Genomic DNA, 13,963 nt, shown 5'->3' with positions numbered 1-13,963 from the left:
TACAACAGAAAATAAAATGGAGCAGGTAAAACAGAAAGCAACTTTATCAACTTATAGAGAAGAAACTACAGGTCCACTTTCCTCACCCAGTAGGGAGTCAAAAACAGTGCTGTCAGTGTGGTTCATGTGCTGATTGATGCCCACTGTACAGTAGTGTCATATATTACATGATTGAATGCCATGACCCTGAATAATGTCACATGTATACTGCTGCCTGCCTGTCTGCTAAACAACTTTGATACCTAGATTGTTAAACTGAATTGCAGTCATAGTAACTCTCTGCTGATATATGTATCCATTAGAATTAGTGAAAAATATTAGCATTCTTTCTGCTTGTTTATTGTGTTGAACTGCTATACAATTTGCATTTGTTCTGCTTGTTTAGTGTGTTGAAGTGCTATGCCATGGCCTCCATAATAGTATTACATGAAATTTTGCATTTTTCTTTGCAACTAAGGTACATTATAAATCCAAGGAAAAAAATGTTTTACTATGAAAGAAGAAAGGAAAAAAGCCTATTTTTTTCAGTTTTCTTTAGTTCAACTTCACAAAGTAATAACATGTTTTTTTCTGTAACATGTCTTGCACAATACCCCTGTGATTGCTGCAAATAAAATTATTCAGAAACTGCAGTGGTCAAACTTAATCTGAAAAGCTTAATCTGGAAGAAACACTGCATGGTAAAATTCCACTATTTATATATATAGTTATATATACATATATATATATATATATATATATATATATATATATATATATATATATGTATGTATCTAGCTGAATTATCTGAAAAAGATTTTTTAAAACATGGTATAATTTGTGGAAAATGGTTCAGGTATCTGAAAGTGCATCATGTGGTTTGAGATTACATTAAATCATGAAATGAAAGAACAAACTACTAATTCCATTATGAAAGTACTCCAGGAAGAGCTTTTACAATATATAGATTAATAATGTGCACTATGTTAGGTTTTACAGTGATTTAAAATTCTTAGGCTACATTTATGTTTCCTTGCCATTATCAGAAGTGTTTACACAACATTAGGAAGTCTGAGTATTAAAAGACTTTGTATATAAATATCTCACTCAGTTGCAGTTGTTAACATCTCTCCTTAAATCTTGGTATGTACTGGTAATTTTCTGTAGGTGGTGAATGGGAGACCATCATGTTGTAAAAGTTCTTGACTCACTGCAAAAAGGCTATTACTCCCTGACTAATCAGTGAAATTGAAAACTCTTCATAGCAACAAGAATTCTGCACTCATGATAAGTGAATGATGACTCTCATATGCTGATATTCTTATGTAAACATTTCTGCAGCTAGTTCTATATTCATATCTTCAGGGATCGAAACTTGCATAGTCATTTTGAGCACTGTGTCTCCTTGAACTTTGGTTAATTTATAAAATATGCATTGTTAGCTTCTAGGGCAAACCTTTATTCCCATAACATTAGATATTTTCCAGAAAATTTTATACTGAAAGATTTTGCTATCCTCCGCTGTTGAACGTTTTCACAACCCTGGCTCTGAAGGACAGGTTACAGATGTTATGACAAACAATGTCACCTTTAGGACTTAATAAAAATATAACAATGATCTGTCCAGCAATGTGTCTTTCCCTAAACAGGATGTATCAATTTTGGATTATAGGTTCATAGATAAGTACTAAGTAGGTGCCCTTGCGGGTCATTTTAAGCCTACTTAATTTCACTTTTTGTGCTTGAGATAACCTATCCCATTTGGATGTAGATTGGCCTTACCCATGCCATTGTCAATATTAACTATATCACCCCTAATGAGAATAAACCATACTATAGATAATTAGAAGGGGACCCATGCATGAGATAAAGCATTTGGGATCTGCATCTGTCCATTACTAGTGCAGGGCGTAGTCATAGGGCACATTTTCTCATCCTTAGGTCTAAGTTATATTTGGAAATGGAGTAGGTTGATCTTTGTTTTATGTAAAAAGGAAGTCTGTTTGATAGCAGCAGTATTCTCTGCAAAGTACACCTGTACCTCCAAACTGCTCTTTTGATGTTACAGAAGAGGCTTAGATCCCTAGACTGAGTATTTCTAAATCTATTTGACTTACTGATGTGCAGTAAGCCCATCAGTAATGGGTCAGAGGATGTCTTGTATTCCAGGCACACGTCACCTCTTGGCAGTCTGTAGAATTCCAAGTATTGTGACAGCGCTTTGAGTCAGTACATGCTGGACATGTTGTTTAGGCTTTGTATCATTTTATAGGTTCATAGGTTCATAGGTAGGTTATAGGCTATCGGCCCTAGAGCCTATACAAGCCTAGCCAAAAAGGTACCATGACTTTCGCCACCCAAGAAATTTATTTTCCTGTGCCCCTGTCAAGCAGAGCCACAGTGTTGATCCCCGGGTTGAATTTCCTATTTTCCATCCAATCATCAAGATTTCTTTTTTTGAAGAGTGCTAATGAGGAGCTTTGTTTGATATAGATAGGTAGTTTGTTCCAGAGTATGGGAAGTCTCTGGGACAGGAATCTATCCCTCCAGCATGTTCTGTATATTGTGGTGACAAAGTTTAGGTCCCTAGAGTGTGTAGCTCGGAGGGATTGAGATTTCTTTAAGTGGAGCATGCCCAACAGCTCTGGGTTTCACATAGCTTTGTATGCTAGGCAGGGATCACCGCTGAGTAGGCAATATGCGACGAAGTAAAGCTGGAGTTTTTTAAGACAGTCTGCATAGGGCATCTGTTTGAGGCCAGTAATCCTCTTTGTGAAGTAATTCTGTGACCTTTCCAGTTGGTGTAGATGTCTTGTGAGGTACATACCAAATGGGGCATTGTACTCTATAATGGGTCTAATAAGTGAAGAGTAGAGAGGAACAATTAACTCTTTTTTCCAGGATGAGAAACCTTTTGTAATGAGGTGTGCCACATAGAAGGATTTCTTGACTACTGTGACGATGTGATTATCAAAGGAGAGACGACTGTCCACCTGTGTCCCAAGGTCTCTTATCACACTTTCATGTGTTAAGTAGACTACCACCTATGTGGTAGGTCATGGGTACAGAGCTTTTACCAAAGGGGGTGACAATGCACTTTTTGGCATTGAGCTTCAGGCCATGGCTTTGACACCAGGCATCTGTCTCAGTGAGGCCCTTTTGTGGATGTCCACATCATTAGGAGTTTCAATTATGGCTCCTAGTTTGCATTCATCTGTGAACTGTGTTAGCCAAAGACCTTCAGTGTTAGCCTGTACTTCAGAAAAGTAGATACCAAACAGGAGAGGGCCCAGGACTGAACCCTGTGGTACACCACTTGTCATTGGTCTGAATTCAGATTTGGAGTCTGCTACTTTTACAGTGTGGGTTCTATCAGTGAGCCAGTTGGCAATCCATCTTATGACATAGGGATTTATACCTAGTTTAGTGAGTTTATCTATAATTTCAGAGTGGGGGATGGTGTAAAAAGCCTTGGCGAGATCTAGGTAGGCTGTGTGAACCACCTTACCCTCGTCTATGGCTTTGGTGACTACTTCAAAGAAGTCAATCAGGTTTAAGAGACATGATCTGCCTTTTACAAACCTGAACTGGGTGGGGTCCAGAGTTTGGAGATTATCAATGTCTTTGTTTATAAGTTCCATGGTGATACTTAGCATGGCATTTCAGATCAGGCTCCATAGGCTAAAGGGGCAGTAGTTCCCGGGGTCCCCCTTTGTGGAATGGAATAACAGTCACTGTGCACCATTCAGGGGGCACAAAGTCTGAGGTGAGGCTATGAATGAATGTGGTGCTTAGGTGGGGTGCCAGTTCATTCTGTAGTTCATGTAGAACACAGCCTGGGATGTTGTCAGGTCCCAGGGATGCTGTGTTCTTGGCTTTGGAGATTGTGGTTTTTACCTGTGCAGCCGTGATCACAGGAACTTTGCATTCTTCTAGTATAGATATGGGCCCTTTGGGTGGTGAGGGGGAATAAAGTTAGCACTGAACCTATCTACCAGGATGTTGGCAATATCAGTTGGTTCTGTATATTTAGTGCCATTGTGCTGTAACATAGAGCAGATCTGAGTGTTGCCATTGAGATTCTTGACATAGCTATAGAATGCTTTCTGGTTGTCTTTAGAATCAGTGGCGATTTTGTTTTCATAACTAGCTTTGGAGGATTTTATGAGGGATCTCAGCTTCTTACTGAGGCTGACCAGGGAGTTCTTCCAGTCATGGGGTTTTACTCATTTTTACAACAGTTTCTTTCTTCTGTTGTAGAGTTTGTTTATGGCAGGGGACCAACAGTTTGGCTTCCTTTTTTTGGAGGATAACATCTTGGTTCTGTTAGGGAAAGCATGATCCATGCACTCGTGTAAGTGCTTATAAAGTGCATTTGTGTAGGCTTCAGCAGTTGTACCTCTATTGTCTATCTGCATGGGTGTTGTGACATTTGGCACTTCTGTCTTAAGAAGCGTGAAGTTGGCTTTGGAGAAATTTTTTACGGTGGTTTCCCTAAACGGGGGTGGAGGCGAGATGTGGATGTTTAGGCTGATTAGCTTGTGGTCGGATCTGACCAACGAGGAATTGACCTCTGGTCTGGAACACCAGTCACCCATGTTGGTAATGACCAGGTCTAGGATATTGCTGCCCCTGGTGGGGGTGTGGATAAGTTGATCCAAGGCATTGGAATTTATGAATTCCAGAAAACATTGAGCAAAAGAGTTGGTACATGTGTAGTTTTCCCAGTTAATGGTGGGATAGTTGAAATCACCCATTATTAGGGTGTTGGTTTGTACCCTAATATTTTCCAGTATATCAAGAAATGAGGAGTGGGAATCCTGGGGCATGGTGAGGGATCTGTAGCAAGTTACAATTTGAATTGCAGTCTTTCCCAGAGTTAGTTGCACTTAGATAATCTTGGATGCATTATGCTGAGCAACTAGCCTGGAGGTGTGGATATCCTTAATGAATATGGACACGCCTCCACCTTTAGTGTTTCGGTTCAAGTTAGGTGACTAAAAGGTGTGATATGAATTATAGCCTGGTAATGTAGGGGTGCTCTCTGGAGCCTTGAACCAGGTCTCTTTCACTGCACAGATGTCGATGTTCTCCATTTTAAGGAGTGCCTCGAGTGAATGCATTTTGAGGTTTAGACTTCTAGCATTGAGTAGCATTACCCTCAGATTTTGCTTGCATGTACCTGTTATGGTGGTGAATTTGTCATTTGAACCGTGCCTAAAAAAGCAAGGTAGCTATATGGCCATTCCAGTTGTTGCATGTATCTAGACATATAGATCCCAAAGGGGGCATTATACTCAATGATTGGACTAATGAGGGCTGAGTAAAGGAGAAAAATGACATCCCTAGACCTAGACAACAATCCCTGTGTTTATAAGCTGTGTAATACATTAAGACTTTCTTACAACAATAGACATGTGTTGATCAAAAGTTAGTTCACTTTTCACATAAGTTCCTAAATCCCAAACAACTGGTTTAACTCTATATTCCTAAGATCTAAAAACAGTATTTAGATGTTAAATAAAGAAGATATATTTAAATAATGTAAGTAGGTAGCCACAGTAAATTAATATGTTGAAATTATGTTTGGAGAAGTGCAAAAAACGTGCTAAGTTGAATGTATTACATAATGCAGATCTCAATACTTCATATGCAATTGAAAACATCTGGACAGAGATCATAATTTGTGTGATGTTCTGAAAATATAACTTTGTTTTTTGTTAGGTTCAGTATTATTTTTCTGATTTTTTTGCCAACTGCCAAGATTTAGTACGTCTTGATACAATTGGGATTTAATGTGATTGCATAAAGTCTTTGACATGCATATAACCATATCGTCTGTGCAAAGAATTATAGGATGAAGGAGAATGGCTGATCACAGTTTGTTTATAAAAAGGGGAGACAGGGAATTGTGATTGAATTAAAGACTGAAACTCTTCTGACTAGGGGAGATCTAGAGTAGCTACTGTAATACAATTCCACAGTAAATGCACATTTTGAAAGAAGTCATTAAACCACTGGCAATCATTTTCTGCATTACATGACATGACAGGGATTATTAGTGAAACTGGTGATCTGTCATGTTAAAGGCTTTTATGATGTCTATAAATATAGTAACTGTAAATTGTCCTTTGTCCCTTCCAGGTAAGATGGCATCTGTTTAAATTTAGAGAGCTGCCACTGACATGCTGCTTGCCCAAACCAATGCTAATTTCTAAATAGTAGACACTGCAAAGGAATGTAGTCAGAAAGTTGCATGTTGGTCAGTCCATCTGATGATACACAAAGCACCCTCTTGAGTAGCAAAGGAAAAATGTTATCCATAGTGATGGTGGGATAGTTCAGTCTACCTTACTTTAAAAACTAAGACCTCACATATAAAATTATTCAATTGATTAATATGTTATTTATCACTGGATGGCGATGGAGACTTCTGCAGAGCACAAAAGGCTCAGTAAATAAAATCCGACTGATATGAACAAGAAGAAGAAAGTAAAAAAATGGAATGACACACAGAAAGTCATTGAAAGGTGGTGAAATAAGAAAATAAGAAAGCAAAAGAAACCATGAAATCTGAGGGAATAGAGAATGGAGTGATATAACATTGTGATGGATATATATATATATATATATATATATATATATATATATATAGCCAGAAGAGTAGCTGGCACAATAAGCTCCCTGTGCAAGTACCATGAACTAGCACCCCGCAAAGAAAAGGAAAAATAAAAAAGTCCAGTCCTTCTATTGACATACCAAGCAGGAGCCAGATAGATGACAGGCTCACAATCTCTCCTGCTCTAACCATCAAGTCCTCTTTCTGCACTTTGCCCTGACCCTAAATCCTCTCATTTTATTTAAAAAAAAAAGAAATCAAAATCTTTTTTCTTTAAAAATGTAGCAAGCAGTAGCTGTAGTCTATGCCCCATGCAGAGCACTATAGCAGTCAGGTTTGATTGCAAATGCAATACTGTCTTTTAAAAGCTAACATTGTTCTAATGAGTAATCAGGCTTGGATGGCTGATCATGACCCTGGGTCGTTTCCCCCATTGACCTACCCTAGCTACAGTAATGGCTATATCAAAACAGAGTAAATTAGCAAATTTAGTAGGTTTAGTAATGGTAGTATTCAGATTTTGTGTCGATCTTCATCTCAAGGAAAGGCTGGAGGCTTTGGAACAGTAATCTACCTACAATTATAGAATTGATTGGTAGCCAGGAATTAAGCCAAATAAGTTTGTTTAAAACAGATAGAAAGTTGAGATCTATGGAATACACAAAAACTAAATTAAAGAAAGTGAATGTGGCACCAAAGATAAATGGTGTACAGAAATAAAATAAAGACCTTACAGAAAAAACTGAAAAACTTTGAAATGAATAATAGAATGAGTTGAAATATATGTGGAAAAGTATGGGGTGCAATCTTATCACATAGAAGACAGTCAAATACATGGGTTCAGCAGTTGACTGTTCTGCATTGATTAATTGTTTCTCCTCCAAGTAGGCTGTCAAAATAACTTAGAATGATAGAAAGACAGTCAGTGGTGAATGTAGATATTGAGAATACAAAGATGCAAATGCTGGAATGAAATATATATTTACATTAGAAATGTAAAAGCAAAGCAAAAAAAAAAAAAAGAAACTTATATTAGTCTAACAGGGAATTGAGCATCTTTAGAGGTTTGGCATCAGGAATTAAAACACAAATTGCCAAAAAAAGAAAAATAGAAATTAACGGAAAATAAACACAGCACATCTAGAATTTCTACACTTAATTAATAAAAAAGTAGCTAAATAGATTTCCCCAAATTCCACTGAAAAATATATTATTCAAGTTGTTAACTGGTATAAATGTGAATAGGCAGACAAAGACTAGCCCCTGATTTGAAGTTTGATGATCCAAAATTAAAATGCATATGTGTATCACAGTTTAATTTCCGTAAAGTAATAAAAATATAAAAATAAATGAAAATTAAAAAATAATGAATAATTTACAAATGGACTCATCTGAATCCAAAATGAAATGTATGATAATATTACAAAGTAAACTATCAGCCAGGGGTTCAACCTCAAACAACCACTGGTGGTGGATAAGGATTAGCAAACTTAGGCAAGGGCCTACTCTTCCAAAACAAATAGAAATACAGGCAGTGCAGCTAGAAAAGTAGTGCATTAGCTTCCCTCCTCTATGGTTTGAGGGCTACTTGAGGTCTGAGGGCCATGAGTTTTAGATCCCTGGTATAAGCAGATGTCTCCATCATGACACGAATTAAGCAAAGCTGAACTGCCATTGCTTTTATTTGACAGATCACTAAGTAAAGTGCTATCAAATAAAGTAGCAGATCAAAGTAGTTTGATTCAGTATCTCAGTCTGTAAACCTAATTTTTTTCTCAGAAGGAACTTTCCAATCAACTAGCATGAAAACACTTGTTAGCAAAAACAATCTTAATGGAAATACCCACTAATGCTTCATAAATCTCCTTCCAGGTGGGAGGCACCAGATGATTGCAGTTTTCACAAATCACATATCTGACTGAAATAGACATTTGGTAGAGTCTGACATTGTCATCTGTCATTACCTCTGTACCTGTCAACAGGATATCTGTGTCAGTCATGATATATCAGGTATAAGACATTTCATCAAGGCCGAATAAGTTCTTCCAATTTGGTAAGGCTGATTGTAAGGCCCTAACATGTACAGTACCATAGCCACAGTTTTGGAAGGCCCTAACATGTGCAGTACCACAGCCACAGTATTGGAAGGCCCTAACATGTGCAGTACCATAGTCACAGTTTTGGAATGATCTAACATGTGCAGTACCATAGCCACAGTTTACACCACCAACAGATATTCATCTCTTCATTTCTTCTCAAACATCTATTAAAAAAGCAGAGTTCCACACTACTTATGAATGGATTTTATATGGGTCAAATAGCAACATTCATAATCAGTGGCTTGAAAATTCAGTTCCTTGGAAGAGAAATGCAATGTTTTCACATGAATATATCCATATTTTCCCATTTCCATTATATCAAAATATCTATCTACACAGAAATGTAAAACTGAATTATTTTTTTCTGAGAGTCTCCAACCTCATCTCCTCTGTATAATTTAAGACTGGAGATTGTGATACCATCAATGTGCACATGACCTCTGCCTTCTTCTCCTTCACAAAAATAATAATTATAATAAAAATAAAAAATCCATATATTAGCTCCCCAGGATTCATGAAGCTTGCACCAGGCACAGGCGTAGTGTAGGAGGAATAATGCCAAATATGGCCGTCGAGCGATTCAGGTACGATCCAATACCACGTGCACTACCGGCGTATGCCAGAACTGCGCAGCCCTCGGCATAGGTATGCTAATCACCCCATGCACAGTGTCGCACCATGCAAATGAAGGCATATAGCGATTCATGAAGTGGTGCAGGTGTAGTGTAAGCCCACGGAAATGTAAACCAAAAAACACGGTTTACATTTTCCCAAACAGAACATCAGAGCTATGGAAGTGGACCAGACTCATGTATTACAAAGTTAACATATGCCAATGGCTAAATACACAGTCAATGGCAGAAGAAAAGATGCACAACACCTAAAAAACAACTTTAATGTCATGTCCACAGTAATGCACAGTACAACCGCAGGGCATGTGTGCGCAAACTGGGACATAAAGAAAATATATAAAAATGTCATAAAATCGCAATGTAATGCAAATCAGGTGTACACCATAATACACAATGGTAGGCATGGAACACCACAACCAAGGTGCAAGGGTTGCTAAGGGCCTGTGACAGTGTTCGGCGTGTTAACTATGAATTAGTAGTCAATGCCATGCAAATGAGGCAGATAATACTGAATCGCAAATGTCCCGCCGGAGGAAGGTTGAACCATACGACGCAGTGCTATAACACCAAGGAGTGGCTCAGAGGAGATACATGACATCAGCAGAGGGGTCTGCCACCATAGCAGTAAGCACATTGGAGCAATGCAAATCTAGCCTGGCCGTTGCTAAGCAAAGCTGCAGGACAGGGGTGGGGAGGAAGGTATAGAATCGTTTAGTTGAGAGCACACATGGTGTCCAAAAGCGCATGTGTACAGGGATGAAAACGTGCCCGAAACCCAGTAAGCAGATGCACGCAGCGCGAACAATAGCACAAACAGGAAGGTCAGGGGAAGAAAAGAAGGAAATGCTGAAGTAGGGTAATTGGCATACTAATGAGCAATCAACACCAATCAACTCACGGCGGCCAATCGACGGCAGCTGCCAAGTCTGCTCGCAGAAACCTGCAAAACAGGATAGGGGAGGCATTGGAATGCAAAGAAAGGAGGGGAGGCATTGGATTGCAAAGATAGGAGATCTGTCATAGCAGAGCAAAGCAAACCAACAGTAGACCGGCAATAGCACACATTACGCAAGATACGCCAGGTCTAGGAAAGTACAAATTAAAGCAGGCTGCCGTACGCATGCCAGAAAAAGGTAGGTGGAACATGCAGAAATGTAAAGGGAAAGTCAAGAGGTAATCCACAGCAGCCAAATGTAATTCAACACCAAAGGCACCACAATAGTAGTTCCGGTAGTAAAACACATAAGATACCCTGTAGCTATGATCGTACATACTATGACATCATCGGTGTTCACAGCACAATAGTATAAAGTGTGAAAGCACCCTACACACACCTGTGAATTCCCAAACACTGCACCATAGGTGTAAACACACGGGGAACTTTTAAAATGTACATGTTGGGAGCTGCCATAGCTGTGATTCAGCAGCATGTGTTACAGACTGTCGGTGTTGTGGAGGATGATGCCGACAACCACCTCAGGCCCCGGAGGAGGAGAAGAGAGATCAGACCAAGGGTAACCTACCAGGGGCTACATGATATGGAGATAGTAGAGCATTACAGGGTGGACAGGGACATCTTACAGCAAATAGTGGAGCTGTGCTGGCCACGCCTGAGAACCAGAAATAACAGAGGGGAACCCATCCCAGTGGACACGAAGGTATGTGTAAGCATGCGAATACTAGCCACAGGCACCTTTCAAAGGCCAACTGGAGATATAATGGGGATCTCACAGGCATCAGCATCCAGGGTACTACACCAGTTCCTGGATGCCATGTTACCACATGCCAATGAGCATATATACTTCCCCCGAACTCAGGAGGAGTTGGCCAGCAATATGCATCACTTCCACCATGTGGCACACTACCCGGAGGTACTGGGTGCGATAGACTGCACGCACATACAAATCAAGTCACCACCCGGTGAGCATGGTAGGCGCTATATAAACCGCAAGGGATTCCACTCCATCAACTGCCAGGTCATGTGCAATGCCCAGGGCATAATCATGGATGTGTGTGCTGGCAGCCCTGGAAGCTACCATGACTCCCATATCTGGCATGCCTCACAGCTGTATCAGGTATTTGTCAGGGGGGACATCCCACATGGCCACCTTGTGGGGGATGCTGGCTATGCACTGGAGCCGTGGATGATGACTCCCATCAGAAATGCACACACACCCATGCAAGAATGCCATAATGAGGCACACGCACAAACCAGAATCATCATAGAGCGTGTGTTCGGGATGCTGAAATCACGGTTCCGGTGCTTGGACACATCTGGTGGAGCCCTGCAGTACTCTCCAGGCACATGTGCCCATATCGTCATAGTATGTGCCATGCTACATAATATGATCCTGTGGAAACAGCTGCAGCAGGGAAAAATGGTGAAGGCCCTCATAGCCCACCGTATTTGCCAAGGCCATCACAGGCACAGAGGGAGTCAGACCATGAACACACTGTGCCAGCCCCAGTAGGCAGATGGAGGCATGCCCAATATGCCTATGCCTTGGCAAAGAGGGAATGTATAGCACATACGCTGACAGTGTGGGCCCTATGGACTGACACACCTCTCCACCTGCACACACAGTAAAATTGATGGCACACAAGCACGACCACCTGTAAATTGTAATGTATAGGTGGCCCACTGTGTGATTCCTACATGGACAGCCCTCAAACATTGTACACACAACAGCTATTGGAACACGGAATGTCAACACCTGAACAGTACATGCGCCTATCAGCATATGCTGGTGCTGTGTGTATAGGTTCCCAGGTACATCGGTAGGTACATGGCCGATTGTCAGAGGCCATACACCAAACGTGGCAAACAGTGTCCGCTGTTGCCACAACATCGAGTAAACAACTGTCGCATAGAGGAGCAGAGGCAATTGTGTGAGCACATGTGTGTAAGCACTATTCTGCAGACACTCAGCACAGAGTCCCTGCTGCGTTAATGAGGGGCTCCACATAATATAATCATGGATGTTGTGTCAAGGCAAGGGGTGTACCCATGACAGGTATTCGTCACCCCAGCATGCTCCACCCACGGTCGTTTGAAGGTGTAGCACAGTATCGTGTGTAGCTCACTGTGATATACATACCCAATGCCAGAGCACATCCAGTAAACATCACATGGACATACCATTAACTGGACTCATCAATATGTAAACTAACTGAGTTACCCATGTGAGTGCAGTATGGAGTAACAGCCGTAGTATACTCCACATGCAAAACGACATAACACGTGTACAAATACCAGATGGCCATATGTTAAATGCAGTGACCGTCGTGCATGTTCCCGGTCCCACATCCTGAAAGGGATGTAACGTAATCCCGAAGGCACGAGTAATGCATGTCAGATGCAGGTCATCAGATCATATGTTTAGCACACGTTACAGGGAATATGCATTGCCCTCTGCTGGTAAGCGACGTTTAAATATGACTATATGGATATGCGCAAAACAGGGATAAGCTACTCCGAATATCGTGCAGATCACGGTGAATGATGTCCAGAACAGGTGAAACCAGCATTATTTACCCCTGCTCTGAAGGGTAAAATGACCACTGCCAGGTGTAGAACACGCAATCATGTATAGAATCACCTAGCACTATTGCTAGGCAAGATGTACCTATGGTAGGGTTGCCACCTCTTCAAATGACTAATGTGGGACATACGTCAGATGTCTGCAGGCCGACACATACACCCAGCCAGTATGGAAAGCAGAACTGCACTGTTTTGCCTAGATAAAAGCTCATTCTTGTAATGTTTACTTATTTATTCTGTTTGTTGGTTCAGATACAGAATAACTGTTTTATGCGATTATTACATAAACTATAGGAAATAAGTATGTTCTAAAATCACAGGGCATTTGCCATGTTTACAAATATTTTGCAGGACACAACTGCCCAAAGAGGGACTGTCCCTCGCAGAGTGGGACAGCTGGCAACCCTAACCTATGGCAGGTGTGTAATGTGACAGGTACAGACACAAACGTGCGGAGTCCAGGAAACAGTATACACCAACAAGTACACAATGAAAGGTGTAGCTTGCCTGTCACTTTCCCTGTCAGATATATATATATATATATATATATATATATATATATATATATATATATATATATATATATATATATATATATATATATATATATGTATGTACACATATATACATATATTTAATACAGATAGAAAGGGCAATAGAGTGATATATGTTGATATATACGGATTCAGTGATATCTGCAAATATATATAGATAGGTCAACGACATTCATAACACCTTGGGGGTACAAATAATTAGGATACCGCCAACTATGGAATGTGTAACATACCGACATGCGTAACCACGAGGCTGAAAGACTGAAAGAGAGCAGTACAACCGCGAGTAATCGTATGATGATATGAATGGATAATTAGTTACCGCTGCCGGTGTTGCGGTCCACGTAGGTACTGTGTTCAACTGTGTTTGTGAGTGCCGTAGTCTGTGTATGTGTGTGTTGAGGGTGCTGTGTGCATCCCCATGTGACTGTAATGTGTGTATGTGTTCGCATCATGTGTCTGCTAGTGCCAACTCGGAGGTAGATCATTACGGTAGGTGTGGGTATAGCTAGCCGTAGGCATACGGTCACCACCTGTCC

Source organism: Protopterus annectens, chromosome 2.part1 (assembly GCF_019279795.1).
Source record: "Protopterus annectens isolate FY-2018-M chromosome 2.part1, PAN1.0, whole genome shotgun sequence".
NCBI lineage: Eukaryota > Metazoa > Chordata > Ceratodontiformes > Protopteridae > Protopterus > Protopterus annectens.
The sequence above is the reverse complement of the archived record's forward strand: the minus strand, read 5'-3'. Positions refer to the sequence as shown.